The sequence below is a fragment of the Megascapheus bottae genome, chromosome 7 (genome assembly GCF_031878675.1).
Source record: "Megascapheus bottae isolate mThoBot1 chromosome 7, mThoBot2.hap1, whole genome shotgun sequence".
Classification (NCBI taxonomy): domain Eukaryota; kingdom Metazoa; phylum Chordata; class Mammalia; order Rodentia; family Geomyidae; genus Megascapheus; species Megascapheus bottae.
The window spans coordinates 76,645,405-76,664,619 of NC_143515.1; positions in this window are offsets into that span (position 1 = coordinate 76,645,405).

Consider the following 19,215-nt stretch of genomic DNA (forward strand, 5'->3'; position numbering starts at 1 on the left):
ATTTCCATCCCCCCACCCCCACCCCTCATCTTGTTTCCCCCCTTCCCTATCCAACTTCAAATAACCAAATAAACATATATACATTATATCAGTTAACAAGGTAAAATACTGTAACCATATGAGATAACTAAGGGACAGCAAAAGAGATGAGAGATAACATAGTACATTAAGGACAACAATCACTCATTATATGGCTTTTGTTTCTATATCCTGTAAGTCCTTTCATTTAGTGTCATACTATATGGCCTTATGTATCTAGGTGTTGCCCTATTGTAAATCTCTGCTAGGAGAGTCCAAGGTTTCTACTGATTATGACCAATGAGGGAAACCATTGAGCCTATGTTCCTTTGAGTTTGGTTTACTTCACTTAATCTGATTTTTTCTAAGTCTTTCCATTTCCATACAAATGGGGGGATGTCATTCTTTCTGACAACAGCATAGAATTCCATTGTGTATAAATACCACATCTTATTGACCCACTCATCAACTGAGGGACATCTGGGTTGGTTCCATATCTTTGCTATGGTAAATAGTGCTGCAATGAACATCCTTGTGCTAGTGGATTTAGTATGCCCTTGTTTCTGGACGATTAGGTAAATGCCAAGTAGTGGAATTGCTGGGTCATAGGGGAGCTCTATGTTTAGTCTTTTGAGGAACTGCCATACTGCTTTCCATAGTGGTTGAACGAGTTTGCACTTCCACCAACAGTGTAGTAGTGATCCCTTCTGGCTACATCCCCTCCAGCATCTGTTATTAGATTTCTTGATCACAGCCATTCTTACTGGAGTGGGGTAGAATCTTAGAATTGTTTTGATTTGCATTTTTTATGGCCAGAGATGCCAGAGATGCTGCTATCAGAAAGAAGGATACCCCTCTTTTTTTTTTTTTTTTTTTGCCAGTCCTGGGCTTGGGCTCAGGGCTTGAGCACTGTCCTTGGACTTTCTCAAGGCTAGCACTCTACCACTTGAGCCTTAGCACTACTTCCGGCTTTTTGCTATGTATGTGGTACCGAGGAATCCAACCCGGGTCTTCATGCATGCTAGGCAAGCACTCTACCACTAGGCCAAACTCCCGGTCCCAAGGATACCCCTCTTTTTATGAAAGTTTTATCCCATCCCCCATTTTATGGGATGTTGTTATCTGTTCCCAGGGTAATTAATCTCTTCTCCATTACTCACAAACATCTCTACAAATGTCCTTTCCTAGTCTCATTGCTTCATTTTTTTCTTTTTTCAGTCGTGGGACTTGAACTCTGGGCCTGGGCACTGTCCCTGAGCTCTTCAGCTCAAGGCTACCACCCTACCCCTTGAGCCACAGTGCCACTTCCTGGTTTCTTGTGGTTAATTGGAGATAAGAGTCTCACAGAGTTCAGTGCCCAGGCTGACTTTGAACCTCAATCCTCAGACCTCAGCCTCCAGAGTAGCTAGGATGATAGGCTTGAGTCACCAGCCCCTGTTCCAGGGTGCTCATCGCTTCCTTTCAATCCTATTTAGTCATCACGTTAGGGTTCACCTAGAGTAAGCTGCCTCGTGGTCCAGGCAAAAAAGAGTTTAGTAGAGAGCACACTGGTGGCCCGTCCACAGTGAGGGTCCACGAAGAAGGGCTAACTCTGGTAGGGAGGAGGTGTGACCAGGGTGGTCCAGGATTTAATCTCAGAAAAAGGGAAGGCACCTGTCCCTAGGTGTGCCAGTTACCTAGGTAACACAGGTACAGGGTGGAGGCTTATACAAAAGGCCAAGTGTCTGCTCCGGGGGCCAGAGGGCAGGGTAGGGGGCTGTGTGGGGCCTTCCAGGGTGGGAAGTAGAAGACCTGGCAGTCAGGTCCAAGATGGTCTGTGCCTAGGGTTTATTCAGTGTCATTGTCAAAAACAATGTCATCCAAGAACATGCATTTCTTCTGTTGGTTTTATTCAGCCATCAGAGGAAGACAGCTCACCCTGTTAACCTCCATCGCTACTCACCGGTTTCCCTAGTGTTTGTACTAAATGAGAAGGTGAAGGAGTCACTCCCCTTTCTGCATGTAATCTAATGATTCTTAAGACTCTTGAACTGACTGGCTTACAGATTCAGGAATAATGCCTCTATCTGTCCTCTTGAATTTCCACTGACTGTCATTGCCTAACATTGTGATATATATTTGATGTAAATTGTTTGAATCAGGGACTGAAAAAATATACTTCATGGTAAATGCTCAGAATTGGGCTTCAATTCCTCTCATCTTATTTTCCCTTCAGCTAAAACATTCTACCAAGAGATTTTTGGCCTTTGAGACTTTTCTTCTGTGTTTAACAATATAAGGTTAACTTTGGGAGGAGAGTGTAATACTAAACCCTACTAGGCAGAAAGGAATAAAACTTTGCATTAAAAAAAAACCCCGAGAATTCCGGGCCAGGAGTTTGGTCTAGTGGTAGAGTGCTTGCCTACCATGCACAAAGATCAGGGTTCGATTCCTCAGCACCACATACATAGAAAAAAAAAGTGGGAAGTGGTGCTGTGGCTCATGTGGTGCTGGGAACCAAGGGCAAAGTCAGGCTGGCCCATGAATCTGCAACACTGAGTGTGATAACCACACAAAGAAATGAGCTGTCTTGTATGACGCCTTGCCTATGAACTTTGAGCTATATCGTCGGTATTGTGAATCACTTTCTGCTGAGACTTGATTATCATTATGTACAAATCTATTATTGCTTTATCACTCTCTGCTGAGACTTGATTACCAATGTAACACCTGACAGGTTCTTGTTTTGTAGAGACTATATAAGACTGGACCGGGAAATAAACGACTGATCTCTGTGGTCTTAAGCTTACGGCCTTAGGCTGTAGTCTTGGGCTGTAGCCCTCCCGACCCCATCTATTACTTGTCCTGGCTCTTCATTTTCTTTTCTCATCCTCACCCCCTAATCAGGTATCCCGCCTTGCTGCTGGCTGGCTCCTGCAATGTGGTAAAGCTCTAGCCTTAGGGGAAGCCAAAAGACAGTGCCCAGACTCTGAGCTCAAGCCCCAGGACTGAAAAAAAAATCAAGAATTCTTAATTATTGTTCTTTAAAAACATATTCAGGACAGCCTCTCTCATTTCTGCAGGCAAGACAAAGAATCCTCTGCCATAGGAAAGGCTTTGGGAATAAACTGATTGAATACAATGATGCAGCTTATCTCTATCACAGCCATGGCTGGCTGAGCTCTATCCCAAGCTGACTGAATTAAATAAAACCACACTGAAAATCATAAAGCCAATCTGTAAATAGCTTCTCAGATCTTCCTTTCTTTTCTATCTCTCTTTTGTTAAGTATTCTAACTATAGGGGACTTCAATTCCAAAAGAAAAGCCAGAGAAGCTCAGTAAGCAAATCTTCATGTAAAGAGTATAAAGAGCCACCAGGGGATGTAAGGATAAGCTTAGACATTGAATAGAAAACCAGGACCCCTGAAGAGTTGGGAGGATTTGTCCACACAGCTGATGGAAATGTCCAAGCAGAAGCACAAGCAAGTGACAAAAAAATGCTATTGTGATAATACAAGAAAGAGACCTGACCTGTGATTATTAATCTCCATTAGAATACTTAAAAGCAGCTTTTAAGAAAATTATGGCTGGGGGTAGGGAAATGGGGACAAAAACATAAGGGGTATCAATGTGTGAGAAGTAATGTACCTACTATCAGGCCAATGTAACTGTAACCCCTCTATACATTACCTCAATAATAAAAAAGGAAATGAAAACAAGAAAATTATTGCTATAGATTACAAAGAATTGATGACAATGGAAACTTCTTCCTCCCAGTTTTCCTCTTCATTCTGCTCCCCCTCCCGCTTGTTTTAACCTAGTGTAAGAAAATGTTGAATAACCCTCTCTCTCCATGTGTTAATTAAACATTCAAATAACAAATGTACAAATTCACCCTCAGTTTTATAAAAAGCATAAGAAGTGAGTCTCTCTTTAAAATACTAGGATGCCAAAGATTCGAAATTATGTAACTTCATTCCTTTGTACCCAAAACGGGTTATGTACTCTTCCGGAGAAGGAAGGGGAGCAGAAGAGGAAAGCACTGGGAACAGAGGGAAAGACATGATCAAAATATATTATACACATGCATGAAGATGTCACCATGAAGCCCATTGTTTTCTCTGGTAATTTTATGCTAGAAAACATAAATAAGGTGCCATGAATGATTTTGATCTTGGAAACAGGAAGTCACATTATTTGGCCCATGTCTTATAGAATAGCACATTGTTGTGTGTCATTGTTTCTGCATTCCTAGTACTGAGTGAATAATAGCAAGAACAATGATTATTATATTTTTTCATTTACCACAAAGTCATTATGCAGCCATTATGATCACAGTTTATTATATAGCAATTGCTCCATGGAGTAGAGTAAGTATACAGATCTCTCTTTAATCCCTGCACAATGAAAAGTATTTATATTAGAAAAATACTAGCTAAAGAAATTTAAATTTTCCTTTTGATTTTTTACTTTTCTTTCTTCCTTCTTCCTTCCTTCCTTGCTTCCTTCCTTTCTTTTTTCTCTAGCTTTTTCTTCTTTTCTTCCCTCTTCCCTCTCCTCTTCCCTTGCCTCCTCTTCCTCTTTTGTTCCTCCTCCTCTTCTCTTCCTCCTCCTCCTCTCCTCCTCTTCTTCTCCTTCTCCTTCTCCTTCTCCTCCTTCTCCTTCTTCTCCTTCTCCTCTTCCTCCTCCCCCTCCCCCTCCTCCTCCTCCTTCTCCTCCGCCCTCTCTTTCTCCTTCTTCTCCTTCTCCACTAAAGAAAAGTGAATGGCAGGAATGTAAAGCAGTTACTGTCTGGGCCCAAAGTGGGATGGGGTGGGAAAACAGAGAAGATAAAGAGAGGTGAAAATGGTCAAAATACTTTATGTATAAGTGTGAAAACTAAACAATGAAACTTGTTGAAACAGGTTTGTGAAAAGAATATAAGGAAGGAAGAAAAGTGATGGAGATGGTAAATCTGATCAAGGTACAGTACACATATATAGGGCATGTTAAAATAAAACCACCTCATACAACTACCTGATACTAATAAAAATAAAGAGGAAAAATCTCTGAATAGTCGTGTGTGGCATAACAGGTAATGCTCTTTGACTGAGTAATGTGTCTTACATCAACACTATGTAAAGAGGTGGTTGAATGAGCACGCCAGACACTTCTGCTGTACTTCCTGCCATGAAAATGTAGAGGTGGTGTACATGGATGTCCAACTCTAGAGTTAAAATACATGTACATGTTGAAAAGCATAAAAAAACAATCCTGTAGAAGATGCAGCCTCTGGAAGATGCTGTTCATGTTTGCTATTAAAACATTGCTCTTTTCCTTCTTTTGTATTCTTTTCCTCCTTTTGTACTTCCCTTATAATTTCAGCAATCCTTAAAGATTACTAGCTATTGCTTATCGGTTAGTGACAGAAGCAGCTGGGTTCTGTCTCCCTGGATGCATTTTAATCTGGTCACTGAAAGGAAACTTAGCAGCTGAAAGCTATCTGTTTCCTTCCCACTGATTGCATAATATAATTAAAAGTATTTTATCAGTCAGCATCCCATAGCAGAGGAGAAAAGCTCTTGCCAATGTAGCCTCATGGATGTGAACTGACAGCATTTTTAACACTTGAGGAACTTGTCATATAAATCATTACCTCATACTCTAGGATTCCATTAGGTTGTGAGGGCTTATGTTTGCTGGCTAGTCACAGAAAAGACTTTCAGAAAGCCTCTAGCTTTCAAAATCACAAATTGCAGGAATGTCAGATACAGTAAGAACTCACGCGGTTTTAAGTTCTATGCCTAGAATTTATGCTCTTTGCTCACCAATGTTCAAAGACACAAAGATGCAGCCTGATCCAGAAAAGACACCCAATATGCACTTCCCACAGAGTGGAACCTCTGGAGCTTTGAGGCAAAAAAAAAATTGTGGGCCTCTTTTTCCTGCTATTGACTGTGTCAGTCTTTCCTCTTTGTATGATTACTCAGTTTGACGAATTTTTCCATACTTGATCTGTTGCACTGTTAAACACTGTGTTGTTTCCAGTTTGGAGAAAAAGAGGCAACTGTAAGTTTTTCTTCAATAAATATTTTCTACCACTTCTCTTCACATCTCTTTAGAAAGTAATGAATGCTAGCTGGGTGTATGATTTCATAAGGAACTTCCAAAATGTTCCACACTTCTAAAACAGAGTAACACACTCACTGCGGCAAGTAGGAATGTTCTATGGTTGTATATGCTTGACAACTTTTTTTTTTGCTAGTCCTGGGCTTGAGCTCAGGGCCTAAGCACTGTCCTTGGACTTTCTCAAAGCTAGAGCTCTACCACTTGAGCCTCAGCACCACTTCCATCTTTTTTCTATGAATGTGGTACTGAGGAATCGAACCTATGTCTTTGTGTTAGGCAAGCAGTCTGCTGCTAGGCCAAACTCCTGGCCCATCCTTTTGTACCTTTAGAACTGCAGTCAAATCGGATATGTGGGAGGGACCTCCATCCAAAGTTCAGTTCAAATACAAAGACAGATGACTTCAATCTCACATCAGAACGGTGTAAAACAGGTTTTAATACTGACATAATAAACTCATTGGGGAGAAAAGGACAAGCTCCCAACTAAATCAAAATATTCTTTGAGCAAACAGGAATTGGTGACTGGCTGGTGAATTTCAGAGAAGCCTTTGTATAAAGATTCCTGCCTGCAAACCTCACAACTTACAACTGATCTCTGCCAAGGGATAAGCAGATTTTCTTACCAAATAGTCCAGATGTGGACTGGAAGTGGAGGTGGGCGGGAATACTCCTGTGATAAATATACTCTCCAAGAATCACCACATAGGATGCTCACAAAGACAAAAACCTGTCTCAGTAAGGATGTGCCATCAGCCACAAAGCAGACAAGCACACACACACACACACACACAAAGAGGCTGCTCCCTATTTATTGCTAGTGTATCAGGCCCCACCCCTCTGCATGGATTGGTTAAACTCAGATTCTCTATCTGCTCTTGACTGGCTGGTTTAAAGAGGGTGAGATGTATTTCCACAAGGTGACCATGAAAAGATCTTGAGAGCAATAAGTACACAGGCAATCTCAACACATAGCCACATCCTCTGAACAATCTGAGATGTGTCTTCTGAAGTGGTTCTTCATTCCATCTTTTAACAACCAGTTAAGACAAAATCTCACATCTAAAAACAAAAATCCTCCTTATTCCAAAGCACTTCCTCTTTCTTTCTCTACTTCCGATTAATTATTCTTAGCAGAATAATTAAAAGGATCCAAGGCACCAGGCCAAATTAGAAACTTTTGAGCAACACATTTTGATAAAAAAGATAGCTTTTCTCACACTGGTATGCACCATCATTCAAACATCAAACCTGGACTATCTCAAACACATTATCTTTGTAATTTGAATTGGTCTCCAGTGTGTGAAATATTGTCTCACTTCAGTGTTAATTTAATCTTACCCACTTACTACTGAATAAGCAATTTTATTACTCTATAGATCACTTATGCTTTCTTTGAAAAACAATTTTGTGCATTTAAGTACTTCTTCCCTTTCCTATTGGTGATATTAGATTTGCATGTTTATAGTCAGAGTCATTTAAGAGTTCTATCTGTGTGCATGGAAGTAAGCAAGCTGACATACACACACACATATATAATATATATATATATATACACACACACACACACACACAAACATAGATGTGTATGTACACACACATAAAATTAGCCAGGCAAATTAGCCAGGTACCGTGGCTCACACCTGTTATCCTAGCTACTCAGGAGGCTGAGATCTGAAGAGTGTGGTTCAAAAATAGACCAAGTACTAAAGACCATTAGACACTTAGCTCCAGTTAACCACTAGAAAATCAGAAGTAGTGCTGTGGCTCCAGGGGTAGAGTGGTGGCCTTGAGCTGAAGTGCTCAGGGACAGTGCAGGCTCAGAGTTCCAGCCTCACGACCAACACAAACACACACACACACACACACACACACACACTCTCTCTCTCTCTCTCTCTCAAACATACACACACACACACACACACACACACACACACATTAAATTATTTTCATGTAATAAAACTTAGCTTGGAATAGAACCTATCAGCATTGTCTTCAAATCTTGTGACCTTGAGTTTATAGATGCTATTTTACACAAATAAATTTTAGGCTGAAAATTTTTTTTTCTTCAGAAGTGTAACCTTTCCATTGACTTGTTTTTGATTTATTCATCTATGTACTCTGTTCTGTCTATTCTATTCTGTTCTGTTCTGTTCTATGTTGTTTTATTCTATTGTTATCTGTCATATTCCTTTCTATTTCATTATTTTCTATTCTACTATCATACAATTCTATTTTAGCATCGCTTGCAATGAACTGCTGCCTCTATTTTTTCATGGTTGTATAAATTACCTTTTTCTTATACTCTGGCAGAGTTAAGACTTCTTCGGTGTCTTTTATTGCTTTTTACACTTGATTTAATTTTTCCTTGGCGCAGTTTTGCTTGTATTGTTGCAAGTAGGGTGTCAGGGCTCTGGGGTCTTTAGATTGCTACCTTTCAATTTGGAAACTTCTAAAATTGATCCTTCGGAATAATACAAATAATATCTATGATATACAAAAAATATGGATATCTATTTATTTTAGATGTTTAATATTACGTTTAATTGATTTGTATTCAGATTTACTATAATGTTTTCCATTTTTACCTTGCTTGTACCTTGACTTTTGCTAATATGTTTCCCATTTGTAGTGCTTTTATTGTATTGGATATTTGCAATAATGAGCTACGTTTCAAGTTTGTATTTCTTGGTCCCATATATGTTAAGTCTCATATTTACTTTAAAGACATAAATACTATCTTTAAATTTGGCCTATGTCTGGTCCTGCTTTCACTCTTTTTTCATTTTGATGTATGGTACAGATCATGCACAAAAGAGCCGTAGAGACCTGCAGACAGTTTTATTTATCTTCCAAAGAAATAGAGGCCTTTACCTCAGAGAGCTACTCACTGTGATGCTTGAATGACTCAATGCAAAATGATGATCTGGCCTTTGTTGCAGCTTTGGTTCATTCTCAGCCTCAGTCAAAATATTTTATATTTTCTAGTTCGTGAGGACTTTGAGCATTTTATACGGATAAGAGTTTATTTTTTTGAGTGATGGGGTGGTACTCAGGTTTGAACTCAGAGCTTCCCAGCTGCTAGTTGGATACAAGATCACTGCGCCATACTTCCCCTGTGCCATAGCCTCCCTTTCCACTAGGGCGGGCCTGGAGCCACAACCCACCCTCTGTCCTTCTTGGCTGGAATCGGGCCTGCCCCTCCCTTGTCCTTTTCTGCCAAGTCCCACAATTCTCCCGATCTCAGCCTTCCAGGGTGAGAGGTGCACACTGCAATTCCCCGCAATGTGTCGACAACTTTTCTTTCTAGTTGGCCTTGAACCTCAGTCCTCTCGATGGGCCTGTCCTCAGCTTATATATAAGTATTTAGGATTGCCTGCTTGGCCCATCAGCACACTCTTTAAATCCTTACAATCAGCATTCAAAACACAGGGAAGCCCCCTGTGTTAAACAGAAATTGTCTTTCTCATATCTTTTCTGCTGTAGACCTCCTTTCCCTCATTGTCTGTGCACGAGGAGTCCTCTGCTCTCCTGTTACCGTGACTTCAGGTTTGTGGGGTGATTATAATAAACCTCCGCTATGTCTGAGGATGACGAGGCTTCAGCTTCTGACCTCTCACTGATTCTCACCATCCAGGTCTTAAACTCAGGAAGCTGCCAGACACTCAAAGGTCTTACCCTACCTGGCCATCCTGCCTCTTCCTGTCCTGCAAAAGCCAAAGGCCGTGTCTGTGGCACTGGGGAATCCAACAAAGACTTAAACTTTTTCTGTCTTGGGAATTTCATGAGTGTCAATAGTGTTCAATTTGTGACAGATGAAAATACCTCTCATCCTGTGAATACTAAATGAAACCATGGAAAGTGTGTCAAGGATTCTAGCATTACATACAAACAAGGTCCTACTATTATTATACATATATGCACAGATGTTAGCCACTGACTTCCCAGGAACACCTCCCATGACGAAAACCCTGCAGGAACACTTCCTTTTGACTCACAAACCAAAACACGTGGCAACAGCCAGTAATGTGAAAGATAAAAATCAAAGCACGTTTCACTGTTGTGAGCTTATTTTGAAGCCTTTGTTTGGGTCTTCAGTATCCTACACAGCCTTGATTTTCGAAAAGCCATTTTGAGATTCTATTTCTAGCTATTAATTATAGTACCATATTCAAACTTGAAAGAAATAAAAGATGACTACTGTTATGGTTACAAATGAGGCCAAGCCTATTTACAAATGAAGATTCAAGTATCATTAACTTTATATCTAGGTTAATTCAAATAAAGTGCCCTTTCGACGACATTTCTTTCCACTGGTACTTGGCGTTTATACTACTGAATGGTTTCCATTTGCTTTTATTCTGTCCTTTCAGGTTTGTTTATGGCTTTCAACTTCCTCTGAAAACATGGAAGGGATTCGTCATGTGCATTTCACAACCCATGTGGACGTTTCAACCCTCCCTGCAAATGGAAAAATCACTTACCTAGGACCAAAGCATATCTTTCTACCCAGGTTTCCCTTCTTTCATTTTAAATCACCAGCCTCATCTACAAATGTTCACTAGCAGAACTTATTTTAGCATAGAACCAGATAGAAATGTTTTCCCTGCGATCTCTGATAATAGAAAACTTGCTCCATGGTTCCCCAGCCATCTGGAATCGCTCCTTTTCTTTTGTCTTGGGGCAGCACATCTGTCAAGAGTTGATTGTCTTCTTTCTGAAACTCCAAACACGCTGTCTCACGTAGAGTGTAATGCATGTACACACACACACACACACACACACACACACACACACACACGAAAGTTACAAGGAATGAACTCTACAAATCACCATTTCCACAATGGCATCCAGGCCTTGCTTAGATGTTTTCAGGTTTTTTAATCGGCTTTAAGATGTGAGGGTTTTGGTAAATGTATTTGTGACGGTCTTAGTAAAAAACAGTAGCTGGGAAGCAATGAGATGAAGTTGTTTATGTGCATTTAACCAGAGGAAGGACCGAGCAGCAAAGGGAGAAGAAAATTAATGTACACATTACATAAACATACATACCTGTGTATATATCTATTCACACACATATTTATACACTACTAATACAACACACATGTGTGTACACATGCCTCTATTACCCTCACAACCTCTGCTCTATGAAGAAAGAAGACCTTACTCAAAAGGCCTCAAAGATACCACTTCATATCCCATATTCCCAAGCTTATGCTCATTCATGCTTAGGTACGACATGGATAGTTTGTCCAAAGCATAAACCCTAGGAATGGTATTTTCCTGCCTTTTACATCAGGCTGCTTATCTGATACATGAACAAGATGGATCTCTTATTATCAAGGATGAAAATGAAAAATGGTTTCTATCCAGCAAATACAAATATGTATAATGACTATGTGCTTGAATTATTTGTGAATTTTTTTCTCATATAAGAAGGAAAACAAGCTGGGTGTGGTGGCTCACCCCTGTAATCCTAGGTACTTAGGGAGCTCAGATCTGAGAATCACCATTCAAAGCCAGCCCAGGCACTAAAGGCCAAGAGACTCTTTTTTCTTTCATATATTTGTATTGCAATTAATAGAAGGGTTGCTTTATGTTCATCAGATGGAAGGTACATTACTTCACAAATATTGATGCCCTTACTCATGTCCTGTTTCCCAATTCCCTCCCCACCTCCCCCCTCACAACTTGATTTCTCCCCTTCCCTCACTTATTTCAAACAATCAATTAAGTATATATAAGATATATCAGATAACAAGGTGAAATACTGTAACCATATGAGATAACCAAGGGACAGCAAAAGAAATGAGAGATAACATAGTACATCAAGGACAACAATCACTCATTATATGGCTTTTGTTTCTATATCCTGGAGGTCCTTTCATTTAGCGTCCTACTATATGGCCCTATGTTTCTAGGTTTTGCTCTATTGTGAATCTCTGCTAGGAGAGTCCAAGGTTTCTACTGATTATGACAAATGAGGGGAACCATTGGGCCTATGTTACTTTGAGTCTGGATTACTTCACTTAATATGATTTTTTCTAAGTCTTTCCATTTCTTTACAAATAGGGCCATGTCATTCTTCCTGACAGCAGCATAGAATTCCATTGTGTATAAATACCACATCTTGTTGATCCACTCATCAACTGAGGGACATCTGGGTTGGTTCCATATCTTTGCTAGGGTAAATAGTGCTGCAATGAACATAGTTGTGCTGGTGGATTTAGTATGTCCTTGTTTCTGGACAATTGGGTAAATGCCAAGTAGTGGAATTGCTGGGTCATAGGGGAGCTCTATGTTTAGTCTTTTGAGGAACTGCCATACTGCTTTCCATAGTGGTTGGACGAGTTTGCACTCCCACCAACAGTGCAGTAGTGATCCCTCCTGGCCACATCCCCTCCAGCATCTGTTGTTATTAGATTTCTTTCTCCTGGCCATTCTAACTGGAGTGAGGTGGAATCTTAGAGTTGCTTTGATTTGCATTTCTTTTATGACCAGAGATGTTGAGCATTTCTTCATGTGTCTATAGGCCATTTTTGTTTCTTCTTCAGAGAAGACTCTCTTTAAGTCTTAGGCCCATCTTTTAATGGGATGGTTGTTACTTTGGAGATTAGTTTTGGATTGATTCAATTTTTTGAGCTGTTGATATATTTTAGATATGAAGCCTTTGTCTGTTGTATGGTTAGTGAAGATCTTCTCCCATTCTGTAGGCTTTCTAGTTAACTTGTAAGCTATGTCCTTTGCCCTGAAGAAGCTCTGCAGTTTAATGCAGTCCCACTTATCCAGCTCTTCTATGATTTGTTGTGTTTCTTGGTCCTTATTAAGAAAGTTTTGACCTGTGCCAAGGAGACCTAGTGTATCTCCTATTCCTTCTTGTAAAGTTTTCAGTGTGTCAGCTTTTACCTCGAGGTCTTTGATCCATTTGGAGTTAATTCTAGTGCAGGGTGACAAAGAAGGATTCAACTTTAGTTTTCTGCAGGTGCTTAACCAGTTCTGCCAGCACCACTTGTTGAAGAGGCTGTCTTTCTTCCATTCTATTTTTTTGCATCCTTATCAAAGATTAGGTGACCATATGTCTGTGGGTTAATATCTGTGTCTTCAGTTCTATTCCATTGGTCTTCAGGCCTGTTCTTTTTTTTTTTTTTTTTGCCAGTCCTGGGCTTTAGCTCAGGGCCTGAGCACTATCCTTGGACTTTCTCTAGGCTAGAGCTCTACCACTTGAGCCTTTATTGTTCCATATGAAATTTTGGATTGCTTCTTCTATTTATTTAAAGAATGACATTGGGATATTGATGGGTATTGCATCGAATTTGTAGATAGCCCGTGGCAAGATTGTCATTTTCACTATGTTGATTCTTCCAATCCAGGAGCAAGGGAGGTTTTTCCATTTCCTCAGTTCTGCTTTAATTTCCTTTTTCAGGTTTTTAAAGTTTTCATCAAAAAGGTCCTTTGCATTCTTAGTTAAGTTAATCCTTAAGTACTTTATTTTCTTTAAGGCTATTGCAAAAGGAGTTGCTTTCCTGATTGTTGCCTTGTTCCTCTCACTGTTTCCGTAGAGGAAGGCAGTTGATTTTTGAGGGTTGATTTTATACCCTGCTACCTTGCCAAAGTTTTGAATCAGCTCAAGGAGCTTGGGAGTGGAGTCTATAGGGTTCTTTAAGTACAGAATCATGTCATCTGCAAAGAGGAAAAGTTTTACTTCCTCTTTCCCTATTTGGATCACCTTTATGCTTGCTTCTTACCTTATTGCACTGGCTAGGAATTCTGTGTTAAAGAGGAGTGGAGAGAGTGGGCATCCTTGTCTTGTTCCTGATTTTAGAGGGAATGGCTTTAGCTTTTCACCATTAAGTACAATGCTAGCTGTGGGTTTTTCATGCACAGTCTTTATTATACTGAGAAATGTTCCATGGATTCCTAGTTTCTCCAGAGCTTTTTGCATAAAGGGATATTGGATCTTGTCAAATGTAAAGGCCAAGAGACTCTTATCTCCAATTAACCACTAGAAAAGTGCAAGTGTTTTTGCAGCTCAAGGGGTAGGGCAGTAGCTTTGAGCTGAATAGTTCAGGGAAAGTGTCCAGGGCCAGAGTTCAAGTTCATGACTGACAAAAGGAAGAAGAGGAGGAAAAGAACAAAAGAGAAAAACATTACTTTTCACTGTAAAATATTAGTATTAAATAATACGATAGGGAGAAAACCACATATTTCTCATAAATCAATTTCTATTTTTGTACTTGCAAGTCCTAACAGTTAAGATTAGAGAAAAATGTCTTTACCTTTACATTAAAATTATATTTGGATCTTAAAAAATATGCATAATGGGCCAGGAGTTTGGCCTAATGGTAGAATGCTTGCCTAGCATGCACAAAGACCCGGGTTCGATTCTTTGGAACCACATAAATAGAAAAAAGCAGTAAGTGGTGCTGTGGCTCAAGTGGTAGAACACTAGCCTTGGGAAAGCCCAAGGACAATGCTTAAGCCAGGACTTGCAAAAAAATATGCATGATGGATAGGAGCATGAATGCATGGGGAAGCAGGGAAAGGTTCTGGTGGAGAGGGTGGCCTGGGGGCCGGGGGCTGGGGAACTTGTTTGCCAGAAGTCAACCTCAAGTAGGTTCAGGGTAAGAGTGATACTCTTCCTGGAAAATGGGAAGGATGCTGCAAATATAGAAGAAAAAAGCCAGGTGAATACACAAACAAAAATATCTGTAGCTAGAAGAAAAATGAAATTGAATCTGTAGAACCAACAGTTAAATACCTCAGTGCCAGCAGGGATGGTAAGGCAGCACACTCCTTCTGTCCTGGGCTTAGTTTACTTGGCAGATCTCAGATCTCGAGGGACTTTGTCAGATGCCATCACCCCTGCAGCCCAAAAGTGGCATATTTAATCTTGTGTTCTACACAACTTGCAAACACACAAGTGTCTCCACCAGAACACAATTTCATCCAGAAGGGAGAAGTTATAAACAAACAAATAAAAGAAGTACATTACACAAAACTCTTCATTTAGAGCCAGCAATAAAAGTCTTAAGATCTTCATTGATAAATGAAGCAGGGAGACAGGTAATTTTAAAATACCCTGGGGACAGTAACAATTCACATACTAGTATTTTTCTCTCTCAGATGAGTCACTGTCCTTTTTCTTTGTTCTTTGTAATAAGAAAACAGTTGTGTAATTTCCAAGTAAACACTGGTGTTCTCAGACCACAATTTTAGACCAGCAGCAATAACTAGAGGAAAAAGTCTCAAGTCTATTTTAATGGATGAAAGTTGTTGTGTAGGTGTGTGTGTGCATGTGCATGATAAAAGATAAGACAGCGAGGAGACATCCATAAAGACAGAGGGGGAAGAAAGGGAGAGAGAGAGAAAATTGAGAACCTAATACTGAATCTCTGTCAGGTACATATTAACATATTAAATTATAGCTAATACTCTTCACAATTGCATGATGTCATTGTCATTGTTTTTGTTACACAACAGGAAGTGTTTTTTTATGGTTAAGAACTTCCCATCAATTAGGATTCAGTGAGCTAACCAAGCTTAGAACCAACTCTTGGCCCAGGAAGAGCCTGCCCTGCCCTGTTCCTTCTTCTGTGTGTGTGTGTGTGTGTGTGTGTGTGTGTGTGTGTGTGTGTGTGTGTGTGTGTGTGTGTGTTGGGCATGCATGCTGGCTCTGGTGCTTGAACTTGAGGCCTGGGCTCTGTTCCTGAGCTTCATTTTACTCAAAGCTAGCATTTGAGCTACAATGCCACTTCCAGTTTATTCTGAGTAGTTCATTGTTAATAAATGTCTCATGGACCTTCCTGCTTGGACTGGCTTTGAACAGCTGTCCTCAGATCTTAGCTTCCTGAGTGGCTAGAATTACAGGTGTGAACCACATTTTTCATTTTTTTATCATGGAGATTTTAAGTTGTTCAATCATCTCCTGAAACAACCCACTGACCTTCCCAGTACATCCAGTGCCTTGTCTCACCTAAGTCACTCAGGTGCAGTCTTCTGTGACATCATTCTCTCTCCTCACTTAAGAACTATCTCTTCTGATTTGTATCCCTCACTTACTAGGTAAAAAGGCTAGTGTGAAGTTTTACTTCCTGCAGAGCAGAAACAGCCTCCAGCATATCCCTGAACCCCTGATGTGGGTGAGAATTGAAATCACCAATAGGAATATTCTAACCTTGAAGCTGTTCCCACCACTCAGATAACATGTTGGGCAATTGGGTTTTGCATCCATCAGAATTAGTCAAAACCTCAGTGTGAATATTACTTCCAAATATAGATACCTTAGTTTCTTGATCTTACTTTCCATCTGCCTCCTCTGTCAGAATACTCTCTCCTATCCCCTAGAAACTACATCTTCAGTGTTACCAGATGAGTGTTCTGAATTCCATGGACTCACCAGACAAGCCTTCCTTTGGTATGCATTTCTAGAACCCTCAATTGCTGGCCTCCTCAAAGTTACAAGAAAATTCAAAGAAAAAGCACCAGGGGGCACCAGAGCCACATCGCAGTGCTTCTTCCAAGCTTCCCAAGGAAAGTGCAGGCAGCAGGTGGGTTTGCGTTTCCACTCTAGACCTTTCTTGCATCTAGGCTAGTCTGGAAAATGATCTTGACTTTGCACCAACTTCAGCAGGCAGAAAGAGCATAGCCTGTCAGCAGCTCAGGAGCTAAGGGTCACTCGAATTAAACAACAAGCTTCGGTTGTCAGCCCAGAAGCGTTTCTTGAAAACCAATTTTGTGTACAGTTCTGCTCTCACTTCATTCAAAAGCTTAGCATTTTCTTACAGGAGAGGCATGTAGAGTTCCACTTATTACTTCACTTATCCTGATCTACTGGGAAGAAGATACTTAGCACAGGAAAGGAAAACTGCCTGACAAAGCGTGTGTAGTGAAATAGGTACAGCAACAGAATTGAAGAGCACACATTGAAATCCATTTGTTTCCTTCTCAAAAATTCTGATATAAAATATTAGATATCTGACACGTGATTCTCAGGATTTTTTCCCTCTTTCGGATTCAGAATTCTAAGTCTAAGTAAAGAAAAATGAACCTTCTATGAAGAGTATAATAACCCTGGAAATCATAGTTAAATGTTCATTGTGTCTAGCAAATGATAGGGAGACTAGATATCACAAGTGTCGGGAAGGAAGAGTGATTCTTGCAGCACTTTCATGTTTTAATAGCCAGCTAAAGCAGACATGCTGTGAAGAATCGCTTGTGCACACAGACTCTGGGTGAAGGGCTTTGAACAGGCAGACCTGGTCCTGCTTCTGGAAATGCAGTGAAACCAAGAAAGACAGAAATCCCTCGACATTCCCCACATCCCTGCTTCCTGTTAAAACTGTACATGCGAATGACGGGAAACAGGTGAACTACACTAAGCCAAGCAGCATAGTATGGGGAGATAGAACCAAGGAGGGAGGACTGAAGACCATTTGAAAGGAAAGACATCGTGAATGCCCAGGGCATGTGTAAGAATGGCAAGTGTGTGGGTCCAAGTGGTGGGAGCTGACTTGTTCTGACTCTACTGTTTGGTGGTAATTAGGATTAAATACAGTCATCAGTATAGATAACCCCCCCAAAAAATGAGTCCTTGTAGCTTTCTACAAAAAGGAAAAGGGACCCCATGCTCAATCTTGCTCCTGGTCTGCACATCGTTGGTACCTGGCCTGCAAGGAAGCCTTCTCCAGACCCTAGCCCTCAACTCTGTATTCACACATTGTGAGTGCTTTCATTTGTCAGTTAGCAGGTTTAGATACGTTATTACATTTGCCGAACAAGGACTTACATACAATGCATTTTTATCTGGGAGAATGCATGTCTGAAAGATGGGAGAAGAGCCAAGAAGCCAATGTTTCTAGATTGCCAAGGGTGAAGGTCAGAGCAAAATCACAGCAGCTTTATTTTCAGCAATAAGGGGAAGCAATATTGTCTTTAGGCCTCACACCAGGTTGGACTCTTAGGAAGTAATGCATCATTTGCTTGTGCTGCTGTGGAAAGTGCACGCAATGTCCAGGGTTCTAATCTAGTTATAGGATGCAGTAAAAGGAATTTCTGTCCTCATTGAACTGCTAAGGCCTGATGAATACTGGCCGGATTTCTATCTCAGACTGGAAATTCCGTCACTCTACTAGAGCTGACAACGAAGATTGATCACCCCAGCCAAGTTAATCATAACAAATGAAAATATTGAAGCACGTATAATTAATTACTCCCTAAATGAGATCCCTATCATTGCTAAAAATAGCCCCTGAATATATCAGCTCATCCATCTTTCAATTTCTATCTTTTGGGTTCATAATTTCATTTTCTGACTGGTTCCCCTTCAAAACCCACCACATGTCTTCCACAAGCAATGCTGGTGTTTATTTCAGCTTTTTAAAAACATTAGTTTATGTGAAGATTTTCAGGGGAAGGAAATGGTGCATTCTAGGATCCTGAAGATAGTCCTCTTCTGCTGTAGAATTTGTGTTTGTGAATGGTTTGAAAGGTTGTGATCTCTTCCCTACATATTATCATCTTGTAGGTCCATTGAACATTGGTGCTTTGAATATTTGTGTTATTAGTAGTGTTATTCATATTTACATGTGAGAAGCCAAGGGGAAAGTGTTTACAGAGTTTAAAGCCTTTCAGAACTTTTTTGCCCCCAGAAAACCGTCTTTGCTCCCCTCACCCCAGTTTCTGTATTTTTTTCTTTAGTTATTTTTCAGGTAGGGTCTGTTATGTTTGCCCAGTCTTGACCAGATCCTCCTACCTTCTGCCTCCTATACACTAGTCAATATGCATAGCTTGTCAGCTGAGAGATAAGTCACACTACCTTTATATCTTGACGGCCTTTTAACTGCGTTCCTTCTGATCCCAGCTTCTGAGTAGCTGGGATTACAAGTGTGATCAATCATGTCTTCATTCTCATCTTTTTCTTAGAACTCAATGAAGATGCTATGCACCCTGGAAGAACTGGGCTTTGTTTGAATATGTATTTTCTGTCCTCTTCTGGCAACCTCGTTGTTTTGTACACTTATCTCATCCAATTCCTTATAACTAGAACTTCTAGTTGTATTCACTTTAGCAAATATTTAATGAGCAAAGATTTTAATCATTCCTTGCTCTAGGA